General features: G+C 33.2%; 1 long non-coding RNA gene across 1 annotated transcript in view; it reads left to right on the forward strand.

Moving 5' to 3' along the window:
* LOC103879825 overlaps nucleotides 1-15,180 on the forward strand; it is a 61,181-nt gene that overhangs the window by 35,876 nt on the left and 10,125 nt on the right. Inside the window, exon 4 of the long non-coding RNA XR_001897471.1 lies at nucleotides 9,414-9,542. This is a non-coding gene — a long non-coding RNA (uncharacterized LOC103879825). The remainder of the gene's footprint in view (nucleotides 1-9,413; nucleotides 9,543-15,180) is intronic.

Genomic DNA, 15,180 nt, shown 5'->3' on the forward strand with positions numbered 1-15,180 from the left:
CAGGGGTTAGGAACAGAAGGAGCAGAGGGTGAGGGATGGTGCAGTGTCTTGGCTGCAGGGGTGGATACAGCAACCTACACATGCACTAAAATTGCATAGAACTAGTATTACATAGCATTGACAGTTGCACAATATCGTGAATATACTAGAAGCCACTGAATTGTGCACTTTTAAATGGTGAAAATAGTGAAAAATGTTTGGAAGTAACTATATGTATACACACAAATGAGTACAAGTCGAAGCTGAGTGAACCTAAGTGGAGTGCATCGATATCAGTATAGTGATTGTGATATTCAAAGAAACTGGACTCAGTGCAGTCTCTATTCTTTCTTATATCTGCATGTTCCTTTAAAACTATTCAATAAAGTCTCAGCATAAACCATTACTGTAGTAAAAATATCAACAAAATTTACCAAATATTTTCTTTCATTACTGAAGTAACCATAGACATAGTAAGAAAATATTGTGAAATTTAAATATGGAAATTTTTGAGAAAACGGTAATGAAATACTTTTAAAATAATAGAGTAGAATTGGATAGAGAAAATTGACTAATCTTTACTATGCATCATATATTATACCAGCAGTCTGTACCCTCAAAGACATGAATTTCTGTGATAGAGATTAGTAATACAAAGATGGCCCTATTAAAATAATCTAGTTCTTGGTATCTTACAGCATCTTAATAAAACTTTTGAAGAACACAATAATTTAGCAAGGAATTTGTCGAGTATTTTATTATCATGCATCTGTGCTATACCCTAATTATCTTGCACTTTGTAGTAATGCATTTACATGATTGACTATAATCTCCTAAAACAGTACATAACTAATAAATAATGATTTTAATTAGTGAAAATAATTTAGGACACCAGGACTAATGTCCCGTAGCGTTATGTATGTGGACTGGTGGTGTAACTTATTTTCTGTAAACATAGGTTAAATAAAATCACTAATGTTCAAAATTACGCATACTCCCCACACATTCACCATTGTAAGACAGAAACCTTAATTATCGGCCATTTTTACGTGGCTACAACACTATATTTGGGAAGTTTACTATTAATAGTCAAATAAAAATATATGCTATCATATATTTGGGCACATACATTCTAGTCCCATGCTGATCTTTTTGTAAAATTAGATCTGGCTTTCCAAGAGCGTCTACTTATTTTTCAGAATATATTTCAAATAGCTAAGTTCAAATAGCAGGTGTCTCTTTATAGACATTCCAGTATCACACAGGCAAAACCAAACCAAACAGAAAGCGGCAGAGACTTGACAATCCATTGTTTATCACACAGTGGGGGTGCAGGAAGTAATGTTGCCAGAAAGAACTGTGCTTGCTGTCCTATGTTTCACTATGTTAATACCACAAAATGCCCTTACTCCTGGTCTAACTGGATTCCCTTGTAAACTGACTGATTTGTTAAATTACATGTGAACAGACTAGTTTAATTTAAAGATGTTGCTCAAAGTAACTTTTCTATGACGATTAACGTGATCTTTCATAAAAGTTCTTTAAAAGAAACTAGCAATTAGAAATAGGTCTGGTTGAGAACGATAGTAAATTACACTGGAGTCATTCTTTCCACAAGAATTTACTGCAGAAATATGCCCCAAACACAAGGTATTATATGTAGTATTCAAGAATGCCTAAAACATTAATCTTGTGCTATTGAAACCAGAGTCTGCGAAAGCAGCGGACATACGCACAAACTGCTATTCAACCACACACTTATTATATGCAAACACACATCCATATATTTGTACATTAATATATACATACACAATGATTTCTATATATACATTTACACAATGCATATATGCAAACACATACACATATACATGCATACACATTACATTTATTTTAGGCTGTCAGATTTTCCCTGAAATTTTTTAGTAAAAGTTTCCTTCATCTATTTCTTAATGCCTTAAAAAAATCAATTCGTATCTATCACCTCGACAATAGGCTTCTTTTTGGTTTTCCTTCTTTATGTATTCTCTAAATTCAAGAGTGAATCTTCCTGATCCTTTGAGGGATTTTTAGAATACAAATCTTATCCAGCATCTCTGGATCTTCAAATTCATTCTTTCTACTGGCTCTTTCGACATCTACATTTAACATTTTAATATTTCCCTCCAGCTCACCTTTTTTCATACAGAGAATTCCCTCTTCCTTTTTGTAGAGTTAGTTACATTTGTTTCCACATTTTTGTTACCTTCAATTTCTGGCTGTAAGTGGCTCCTATGCATACAATTTAAACATTTTTTTCTCCTCGAGGTCACATCTATTTCACATGATCCAAAACATATTCTCTACTTGCTTTCTGTCCTTCCCACTGGCCAAATTCTCAAAGAATCATCAACACACAAACTTTGTAGCTGCTAATTTTCTAGCCTCTCCTTCATTCTGGCTTCTGCATTTTTTAATCAAACAAACACTCTTGCTCACTTCACTACTTCCTTCATGTTTCTAAATGCAATAAATTCTTTCGCTTATTTTCCTTTTTCCTAAGCTGTTAGAAAATTATAACACTCTTGACTCTATTCTTATTTCTGAGTCATCTTTATTTACCTTTCACCAAATCATACTTTTTAGTATTTCCTCTTTTCTCTGCTAGCTGTTCTTCTTTACACTGATTGTTCAATTTTGTCATTATTCAACATTTCATCCTAGCCAATCTATTATATTTATTCTCAATAAATTCTCTATTCATACACAACCTATATAACTAATCTCCGAAGCTACATTTTTGGTTCAGAGCTATTGTCTGAGTAAAGCTCTTTATATCTAGCTGACAAGTAGACATCCCTACTAGGTTATATCAAAAACATTTTAAACACTGTATATAATCTATTTTTCACCTTATTCATGATTTCTGTGAATTTCCTGAGAATGAGGACAATGTTATTATGCAACCATAAAACATACAATAAAATCAGATCTTTTAACCTTAGGACAAATACCACAAACCTTGTGATATGGTTAGGCTTTGTGTCCCCACCCAAATCTCATCTTGAATTGTAATTCTTATAATCTCCATAATCCCTGTATGTCAAGGGAGAGACCTGGTGGATGTAACTGAATCATGGGGGCAGTTACCCTCCTGCTGTTCTTGTGATAGCTAGTGAGTGCTCATGAAATCTGATGATTTTATAAGGGGCTCTTCTCCCCTTTGCTTGGCACTTCTTCCTGTCCACAAGGTGCCTTGCTTCCCCTTCGTCTTCTACCATGATTGTAAGTTTCCTGAAGCCTCCCCAGCCATCCTGAACTGTGAGTCAAATCCTTTTCCTTTATAAATACCCAGTCTTGTCACTTGGGAGGCTGAGGCGGGAGGCTGGCTTGAGCCTAGGAGGTGGAGGTTGCAGTGAACCAAGATTGTGCCAGTGCACACCAGCCTGGATGACAGAGCCAGACCTTGTCTCAAAAACAACAAAATGATTTTTGAATTGGTTCTTAGATATCTGGAATTTGTTAACTGATCTGAGTAGATTAAAAGCCATTAAAGAACACTTTTTCCATTGATAAAGGGCACACTAGGAGCACGTCATACAGTTGCAAAACAGTCATTTAATTTTATCAACTATACATATAATGACATCAAATTATTAAAAGTAAAACATTTTAGGTGGCAATGTAGTTGTCATAGAATAATGAAAATAAGAAATATTATATAATTTACTAGTTATTTCTTGTAAGAGAGGTCAGTTAAAAAATGTTCATCTCAGATCTTTGTCACCAATTCAACATCCAAGTAAGAGATCAGAAAATTCTATAATTAAAAGGAAACCCTGTCTCCTCCAGCCTCATGGTCAAAATTCGTAAAAATGAAATGCCAGATCCAATATTCTCAGTGGTCAAATTAAACACAAACTTAATTCACAATCTGTTATGTTAAAATTAGAACATTGGCTGGGAAGGAATAAGACCTTTAATATGAAAACAGAGACACAAAGGCAGATTCCACTGAATTTGGGAATCTTGAATCCCTAAATGCTATCAAGTCTCCTTTATCAATAGAAGAGCCCTGTCTTTTCTAGGATTGAGGAAATCATCACTCCTGAATGAAGAATTTGCAATCACCACCACTACTCTAGTTGCCTTTCTAGGAAAATCTGATTCTCTTAAGGACCCATCTTCACCATTTCTCATTGCGTCCAGACCTAAAACTCCATTAAAGTTCACACCTAACTCAGAGGGTGAGTAGGTGTGACCTCTTAGCATGTGTGAAAAACACTAAACAAAATGTCTGTCAATATTATTGATAGAAATCTGGGGTACATTTATGAAAATGGATCCCAAAATTGTTGGCCTGTGGTTAAAGAAATGTAATGAATTAGGAAGAAATGATTGAGATACAAGTTTACTAGGCAGGGATTCTGGGTGCATTGGTTGAGTTAAAGATTCTGAGAGTGGTTGTCATGACTAGCTGGTCAGTTGCCTGAAACTTGAATCCTAAAAATGCTCAAATGCCAGTCTTGGTATGTTGTAGAGGAAGGTATCCAGAGACTCCTGAAGATTGGATTGCTAGACTAGACTTATTGTGTAAGATTTATTCACTCACAACCTAAATTCATCCCTCAGTCTGTTCATATGACTTTTCCCCCATGAAGACTGAGCGAGGTATACTCCTGGCAAGAGGCCCAGTATCCTTGAGGAATTCTAAGGTGACTCAAACTGGCAATAGGAACTGCTGCCATCAAAGTAGGTTCTTTAAATTCTGTGGGGTTGATTGATTCTGGGGTTGCAAGGGTCAAGAAGTGACACTTTGTCACCTACGGCAAGGTTGGCACAGCTGCTCCAATGGGAATGGGCCCCACAGCCATGAAAAGCCAGTTCGTTCTGGCTGGTTGGAACTCCCTAGTATCCCAGTCCCATGTGATCTCTGGACTCTGTTCAGCTTCAAGCAACCTGGTTATTATTCACTCGCTTTATACATTTTTACATTATGCCTGTATGGCTTCATATTTAGACAAACAGAATCCAAATGGCCCTATGTGGATTTCTTTCCAAATTCTAGCTGCAGCAGCTACTTGAACTCTGATCTCTGTCTCTTCACTCTGGAAAAAGGCGGCGATCCTTTTGCAATAACCCTCCCTGAACCTTGACCGAGACAGACACTCCAAGGCACAGATGCAACGCAACCCAAGATATCACCTTATTTGTTTGCCTTCCTTCAGGGACTATGGTGCTACGCTGATAACTATACAGTGTCTTAAGCAGTTGACAGATATATTTGCCCGGTGTTTGAATTGTTTATGGGAAGCAATACATGACCCAATTATTCCATCATGGCCATAAACCGTACTGTGCATTTGGCTCTGGACTTTCTTTTTTCCTTCCTTCCTTTCTTTTTTCCTTCCTTCCTCCTTCTTTCCTTCCTTTCTTTCTTCCTTCCTTCCTTCTCAATTTTTCTGCTGAGGTTTTTTGACTCTTTTCTGATTAAGATAGCATTTTACTTATCTGAACACATTTTTCTGTAATTCCTTGAATTCCTTTCAAATACTCATCTTCTAAATCCAGGATCTAGGCTATCTTGGGTTCAAATGGACTGTTTCATAACTATACAGAGAGCACATTTTTCTCATCTTTGCTTGTCTGGTGTTTTGTTTGTTTATTTTTTATCAGATGTATTTCATAGTGGATGATACAAAGTAAAGTACTTAGATCCTATTGTTTTTCTCAGAAGTTGATTCTAAATAAATTTGCAGATTATCAAATAAGAAAATGCACCCATTCTTTTTTCCTCCTTATGTAATACATATTTAATCTATATTCACATATATCTTTAAACACTGTACATTTTAAAAATCAGTACATATGCTTTATAGGTTTGTTTTTATATTTATTTTAAAACATAATGATATAATTTAAATATTAAATTATTAAACAGTACTAATTGTATATATCCTATGGGAGTAAAAGATAATTTAAATCTACATTTATTATGCTTAACTCAGCAAAGAATATTTTAAAAGCATGTGATTAAAAATTTCCCTGGATAGGGTATTATTATTTCTAAACATTGACGTGACAAGCAACTTGTTATATTTCTAAATATTTGGCAAATTATAAATCACTATTGCTGAGTCTCAATGCACACAGAAAATGAAGATAAACTGAGAAAATTGACTGTCAAATTTTTATCATCAACTTTGGCTTTAATCATCATTTTCTCTTCTTTAGGCTTAATTTCTTCATTTAATTTTTTGTGAAATTAAAAAAAAAAACTTTGGGGAAGCTTTCTTATTGGCCTCATAATATATTTGTATCTTATCCCTCCAACTTGAGAGAAAGCATGCAAAACATACCTCATGTTTTCAGTAAGACCTAAGTCAGTCTTTACCTACACCTTTTCCTTTGAGCTCTGTTGCTCCTGAATTTTATTCTGGTCTTCCAAGGCATGAGAAGTGGGACATGGCTTTAGGCTCTTTTTAAAAATATCAGCCATATGGAAGTAACAAGAATCAAGAAGCTACAGGGAAGCATTCTTTTTAAGAAGAGAAAGCTTTTACTTCCTTATTCTGAAGGCGTTTCTTTAAAATGTTGGCAAAATATTGTGTATCTAATTACTTAAATTTGCAGGTAACCCCTATGGGGCTCTGCATGGATATGGACCAATCTTGAACTTACTCTCACTGCTTGAACATAAGGCCAGTGAAGATCAGGAAGAGATTATTGAGTTAAAGCACATAGTTGAGGCCCCAAATTACAACTGCAAATTTTTGCTGTGCCTCATTGTTCACATATCTCTTCTTATGTTATTGATACTTTCCCACGCCAAGAATTTACACAAACTAAATGGAATTTATGGATCTATACTGTGGAATAAATCAAACAGGATTTACTATTAGCTAATATAAACAAAACCTTTGATTATTAATTTGCATTTGAACTTATATGTCTCATTCATCTTAGTATGCTACACAGAGGCTAAAATCATTTCTTGTACACAGTAGGTAATAACTGCATGCTTATCACAGGATTTCATTAAAATGGGTCACTGATACTAGAAAACAGATTCAAATTTCATTTAGTGAAGAGGATACATTTGTGTATAAAATGATACCTTCCTATACTTTTTCTCGAACTAGAATAAATTAAAATGGCACAAACAAGAATTTGAAACTGGTAATTATTTATTTGTGCTCAATATTCTCTGAAATTCTATTGTAGAGACTTTGGGATACTGCTTTTATATTTAGAAGGTTAATTTGAAAGTGTTATCGAGTTAGATATCATCGAATAAAAATGAAATGTTGTAATGTGAAGCAAGATGTTTTATGAAGCTTTAAATATAGTTTTTCATAACTGTTGCGTAAGATTTGAGCAAATATAAATTGATAAAAATGGAAGCAGAATATCTTACCATTCTTCCTAGGCATTAAATAACATTAAGTTCTGAATAATACAGATAAAGGATTTTAACTTTTTATTTCAACTTCTATACATGGATTTCCAAGCCAGCAGTCAAAAAAAAAAAAAAAAAAAAAAAAAAAAAAAAAAAGCTGTATTTTTTAACCTGAAACCTGAAACCATGGAATGTATTATCCCAGATTTATTTAAATCTTTTACATTCTTCTAAAATTCAAACTTGTGAAATGTACTTTTCAGACTTGCTTACCCTTAGGTCGTCTGCTTGTAAGCACTGATAATGGAACTTTTTCCCTCTCCTATACATCACTTTCCTAGTCATTACTCCATTTTTTTTCCCCTGAGCAATCTGAGTTCCTCCACTTTCAGCCTAATCCTGATCCTCCTAGTGAATAAGACTTCCTCTTCATTGCTCTTCTTTTGCAGACAGGATCTTTCTTCCCCACATAAGTCATAAATGGATCCCATTTCACGCAGAGTAGATCCTAGTAAAACTCACTTAGAGCATGTGCTCTGATTTCTTTCTTCCTTGGTTTAAATCCTGTCTTCAACAATTATTCGTCTTTGGGCTGTTTGTTAGTTATTGAAACTTGTTAAATCCATTTGTTTTTTCATTACTAAAAAAGAATTTACATTATAGGGCTACCAAACAATCAATAAGATAATATTAAAAGGCAGTTAGATTCATAGTTGGAACACAATGATCCTTCAAAAGCCATGAACAATTATAATCATTAAGAAATAAACATATATTTTATATCTATTTTATTAAGGAAGTGAAGTTTCTACTGTTAAAAATATTGCCTATGAGTTCTCTAGACATTTCTGAAAATTGTTGAAACCTTTCATTATAAAACATTTACATTTTATATTCCAACTAAAAATCAAAGTGAAGTTATGAAGATTTAACATAGGCATCATGTTAAACAATAGTTACTATGTTTTCCTTACTGTCATACTAGTTCAAGTGTATTTCTTGAGCGGATAACGATACAGATGTGAAACTTTGTAAGTTTTCTTTTATGTCTTCACCTCTCACAAGGCACAACTATATGAGAGCAAATATTTACTAGTGCTAAAAAAAAAGTTGTCTTCCAGCAACATATAAGTCCACTTCATTATTTAAATTAACTATTTTTAAAATTATAGGTTTTAGAAGCAGTTACATTAAATTTAATGAGAAAATTATAGGATATATCAAGCAAAAATTCAATGTTTGCAAATAAGACACCAACTTAAGTAGTTTTTATGGATATTGCATATTTTTTCTTTGAAAATGAAATATGACAGACACATTCAAATTTTATCTTTAGCTTGAACTTCTCCCCTGAACTCCAGACTCAAGTATCCAATTCTGCATTCAACCCTTTCACTTGAATGTTCAATGGGCCACACAAATGTCACATGCCTCATCTCATTTCTGACTATTCCCTCTGGCCATTTTTCAAGCTACGAGTTAGATCATTTCTGACTGATGTCGTTCCTAATCAAATCATACCTGTAAATCCTTCCATTTTCACTCAGAGCAAAACTCAAACTCCATGCAATGATCCCTGAATTCCTCCATGATCTGCCCTTAATTCCTTACATCACTACCTTCCACTGTCCTACCACACTGTTGTGGCCACTCCATGTACCCTGGTTACACCTGATATTTTTCTATTTCAAGATCTATGCATTTGTCTTCTCTTCCTGGTGCACTCACCTATCAGTACTCTCCATGACTTCGTGCCTCACATTTGTTTTCCTTTCTCCAAATATTACCTATTCGATGACTTCTTCTTGATCAACAGTTAAAATTTTAAGCCCAATTAGAAATTTATCACCTTCATACTTGATTGTCCTCGTATCACTTAGCAACATCTGATTTAGTTTTAAAATTATTTGTTTATTGTCTATCATGTCATTAGAATGTAAAAAAAAAAAAAAAGAAAAGAGATGCTTTGTTTATTTTATTGGTTGCTATATACCCTGTGGCTGGATAGATAGGAACTTAATAAATAGTTTTTAAGTGAATAATTATCAATTATTTGCAGATGAGAGGATACAGACACATGTAAAAATCCCAGCAGTTATCTTCTTTTGAATGTGCAGAAAGAAAGGAAAGGTGACCTGTGAAGTTAGCATTTTTGACTAAGAGGAGTATTTTCTACAAGTGCAAGAGTGTAAGTTTCTCTTTCTCTCTTTCCTCTCATTATCATTTTAGGATAAAAAGTTCTAAAGAGGTTATTACCTAAATTAGATAAGGTCTGTGGGTGTGTGTGCACACGTGTGTGAGTGTGTGTATCTGTGTGTGTGTGAAAGTACATGCAAATGTGCGTGTGTGTGGTTCATTTATTTAAATGGAAAAATTGCTCAGCCATTAACTTTCTGGTGTCAGTATACAAATCACCTATGAATTGTTTGATATATCATACTCATGAAATAATTTTTAAAGTAAATATAGATTTTAGGCTTTATAAATCACAAAAGACGGCTCCAAGATTGTTCATTGTTGTACAATCCATCTCCAACTTTCCACTTTCTTGAACAGATAATCATAGTCAATTGCCTCATTCCTTATTTCTTCCCTTGTTTCTCTGTTTTTTCCACTCCCTTCCCTCCATCTTTCCCTACCTTCCTTTTTTGTCTTATTCTCCTTCTCTAATATAATAATACTCATTTGAAAACTACCAAGTATTTCTACAAAAGTACATAAAAAGGAACAAAATAAATTAATCATTGTTTCAACCTTCTCATTCTTTTGTTGATCAAGATGTAACAGGATATTCAACAATTTAATATTTTAGCTAAAGTTGAAATAATTTTTTGTCCATATGATTAGATTGGATTTTCCATCTACAATTAATTAAAGCCTAAATTAGATTATAAAAGAATCTAGAGTAATATTTCTTCACTGTGATTCAGGATGATGTATTCTTGTTTTAAGTTGGCATATTGAAAAGATGGTATTCCTCGCAACTGACAGTGTGAATGTGAGCTAAAGAGACAAAGGGTATTCACATTAAGCTTGCAGAGAAAGCGTAATCCAAAGAGCTTCACTGAAAGCAGGCAGGAAACTATCTACTCACTGACTGGCTTATCTGATTTTCACAATTTGAATGTTGTGACCAAAATACTGAATATTTTAGTATTTACTGTTACAAAGCAAATATATAACAATTAAGTTTGACTTTCAAATATGTTTTTGTGTTTACATTTAAAATATAAGGAAAAATTAGATTTAATAATAATTCTACGTAAGTCTATCATTAAGAATATTCGGCACAAGTTAATAGCTAAATGCAGACTACCAATTTCTAAAGCAAAAGCAACATAAGAAAAACAGCTTTTCTCTCTAACTAAAAAATAAATTTTTAAAAATTGCAGGAGGAGATGGAGGCATGTGTTTACATATTTGGACAAAGACTTATAATGCCTTTCTATGATATAAGCTACAATAATTAAAGGTGGTTAACTCCAAAACCAAAAATAAATGATTATGCAAAGTACAATTGTCTCTCAGTATCCATGGGAATTTATTTCTAAGACCGTCTGCAGATAATCTGATGATACTCAAGTCCTTTTATAAAACGGCATGGTATTTGCCCATAACCTATGTACATCCTCATGTATACTTTAAATCATCTCTAGATTACTTATAATATGTAATACAATGTAAATGCAATGCAAATAGTTGGTACATTGTATTATTTAGGGTATAATAGCAAGGAAAAATAGTCTTTACATGTTCAGTGTAGACACGACCGTCCTAAGCCTAACTACATTTTCTATCCATAATTAGTTGAATCTTTGATGTGGAATCTGTGGCTATGAAGGGCCAACTGGATTACAAGGAGTAAATAATTATTTTTCTCTAAAGACAACACTACCTTCCCATAATCCACTTATAAATATGTTTTGTTTATTTAATGCTACATAACTTTTCAGGTCTCGATTGTCTTGTTAGAAGTAAAAGAATTTTGCTATTCTTGCTGAATAGATGGAATAATGCATCTCAGAATAAGGTATCATAAAACTAAGGTAATAAAATTACTAGGTATACTACCAATAAAACAAAGCAATACAAACTGTGAATGGTTGGTTTACTTTCCCAAAAGAAATCATAGTATCACACGTGAATTTACAAAAATTTTTAAATGTTTCCCTTGCATAATTGAAATTGTGTGTGTGTGTATTTGTGTGTGTGTGTGTGTGCGTAACTTTTTTACTCTTGGGGACATAATTATTATAAAGCCAACTCTGAAAGCATTTTTTCTAGTGTTTCGCCTGCCACACCATAAGCTTTATCAGTGAGCCAAAAATAAATAACCTAAACCTTTTATAATAGCTGTCACTAGAAAGCTAAACAAAGTCACCATTCATCTTACTCATAGTCATTTTACCCTTTAGCAGATGTGTTCTTTGAACAAATTTATTGGCCTTATGAATAAAGATTAGCACTACTCTGTTCCACTCTGTTGGGAAGAATATTATTCTACTGTAAATGGACACAACATCCAACTAAATGAATGTTTACAAAGGGAAAAAGCATATTCTTTGAACTAAGCTTTCTGAATACCATGTGGAATTGGCTTTCTCAGGGATATTTAATGAATATGTAATATTCACCACCATCCACCTCTGTAAATATGTGCATAAAAGAGAATTACATTTTCAATTATAATGTTATACTGAGCAATTCATAACTGAATTTAATAATATTTATAGTTACAAAGATATTTATATGCATCATAATATTATTTGTTTTAATATTTATTCTTTGGTTATAATAGCTTCTAAACACTCATACATATTTATACATGTATGACTTATGAAGAATTGTAAACAGTTCCCCTTCTTTTACTTCCAAGAATAAAGGTATATGTTGAAATACAAAATTGTAATTGTTTTTGGAATATTAAATATACTGTATTCTCATCACTCATCTACATTTATTTTGAAAGTCATTAGTCATTTACAATTTCATATGTAAACTGAGTGGCTCAGGTAACCAGGACAGTGTTCATCTCCACTGTTTAGCCCCTTCTCTTCTGTAGACATTCAATAGTGTGGCAAAGAAGTTAGCTCCTGTAAGGATATGTGTACCATTTTAATTACATATGCCTAAAAATAATTAAATACATTTAGTATATAATCATGTAAATATGTGCACTTCCCCATAAAAATATATGAACTATTTTAAGTTTTAGTATTAACAATCACCAATTAGGAAATGCTAATTTATGTGTAACATGATGCACACATTTTGCAAATAGGTTTTCAGACCAAGGTTTTGAGCTTAAAAGCTACAGATAATTGAAAGAAGGAAAATAACATACCTTTGGCTTTCTTTGCCTGTGAGCATTAAATAACATGGAAAAAACAGAAAACATTTGATTTTCCAATATCTGCTTCATTCTTTTATGATGGGTAAGAGAGGTGAATTTTTTTCTTGAAGTATTTTATAGCCAAATAATGACTTGTAACTGATTCTGATTAATGTTCATGCCAAGGACAGTGAACTGAACTGAAAACACACAAGTTCCTGACCTGGCTAAAAGGGTAAGGTATCTTAGATGGCTTCCCAGGGATTGTGGAGCATGAAAAAAACTGTGTAATCTGCTAGTTTCTCTCTCTCTAATAGAGATATGCATTGGAGTTATATGCTAGGACATCAAACAACAGTTTTAGATCTTTCCCTTACAATTGCACTTCAGATGTTAATAGAGTTCATAAGGGAAATTGCTTTGTTTTATGTTTAAATATTTTAAAAAGCATTACAGTGAGATAAAGTTGCTTTTCTCTGTAGAAGATGTATGAGGTGGCCAGAAAAATAATATAATTTTTTTTTTTATTTGGAACCGTGTTACCCAATTAAACATTGCTTCATATAGAGCTTGAGGTATTTCGACTTCAGCACAGTTTGTTTTCAGGTGAGAAGGTTCCTGAAAGCTTGTAAACACTTAAAGGTCTTTTCCAAGGTCTTCATGCATCAAGTCAATTACCTATAATTTTTAATCTTTAACTTATTATATCTGAGGCTAATTTGCATTACTCTACATTTGTGAACATTAAATTTCATTTGCCACATGTCAGCCTATTTAAGTAGCAAATTCAAAATGTATTGTAATATACTAGATGTAATTTGAGCATCACTATTTAGTAATTTTCCCCCAATCTCCACATTGAAATGTCCCAGCATATCAAGAAAAAGTTAACTGTCTAAAACAAAAAAATGGGAGGAAAAAAATAGAATTTGTATCAGAATGCCTTTGATTGAAAATATTTATGCTTGTAGATTTTTAAAAAACTAGCCACACTATTATTTCATTGAACAGTGGTGTAGCTCTCCTTGAAGAGGTCCTTCACATCCCTCGTAAGTTGAATTCCTAGGTATTTTATTCTCGTTGTAGCAATTCTGAATAGGAAGACATTCAGGCAGCCGAAGGAAACATGAAAAAATGCTCATCATCACAGGCCATCAGAGAAATGCAAATCAAAACCGCAATGAGATATCATCTCAGGCCAGTTAGAATGGTGATCATTAAAAAGTCAGGAAACAACAGACGCTGGAGAGGATGTGGAGAAATAGGAAAGCTTTTGCACTGTTGGTGGGAGTATAAATTAGTTCAACCATTGTGGCAGACATTGTGGCAATTCCTCAAGGAACTAGAACTAGAAATACCATTTGACCCAGCCATCCCATTACTGGATATATACCCAAAGGATTATAAATCATGCTGCTATAAAGACACATGCACACGTATGTTTATTGCAGCACTATTCACAATAGCAAAGACTTGGAACCAACCCAAATGTCCATCAATGATAGACTGGATTAAGAAAATGTGGCACATATGCACCATGGATTTCTATGCAGTCATAAAAAGGGATGAGTTAATGTCCTTTGCAGGGACATGGATGAAGCTGGAAACCATCACTCTCAGCAAACTATTAGAAGGACGGAAAACCAAACACTGCATGTTCTCACTCATAGGTGGGAATTGAATAATGAGAACATTTGGACATAGGGCAGGGAACATCACACACCGGGACCTGTCAGGGGGTGGGGGACTGGGGAAGGGATAGCATCAGGAGAACTACCTAATGTAAATGACGAGTTGAGAGGTGCAGCAAACCAACATGGCACATGCATACCTATGTAACAAATCTACACGTTGTGCACATGTACTCTAGAACTTAAAGTATAATAATAATAATAATAATAATAATAAACTAGCCACACTTATTTTTTGTTTTAAGTTTCAGTTTCAATTTGGCAACATTATTTTTAAGATGTTAAGTTTGAGGAGAAATCATAAACAGTTAATATTTACTGATAACATTAAAGAAACTGGTGAAATAACAATTGACAAGTTTGAAGTATTAAGCCTATAAATAAATAGAATAAATTATCATTAATATCAGTAAATTTTTACATTTAAAGCTTATTTCAATTACATTTAAGAAAAGTAAATCATGTACTTTGCTATTAAAGGAAAATATAAATATAGCCATTGAGAAAAATTTATAACAAAATTATACAAAAATACAAATCAGGAAGATTTGATTATATGCAGATAAGTCTTAAAAAATAACTAATATTTATAAAACTGTTTTAGATATTTGCAGATTTTAAGAGGGAGTAAGATTTCCAAATAATTGGAAAATGTACTCATAACATATTATGCCTATGTGAATATTCTGATTGCAATTTAAAGCTATTTTTAAATGTAAAATATGTGTAGAAGAATATGTCATTGTCTTACTACAGGAGGAGCCAGTATTGATAGAATGTTCTTGGAATGAGTCTAAGCTAAT

Source organism: Papio anubis, chromosome 19 (genome assembly GCF_008728515.1).
Source record: "Papio anubis isolate 15944 chromosome 19, Panubis1.0, whole genome shotgun sequence".
NCBI classification, from domain to species: Eukaryota; Metazoa; Chordata; class Mammalia; order Primates; family Cercopithecidae; genus Papio; species Papio anubis.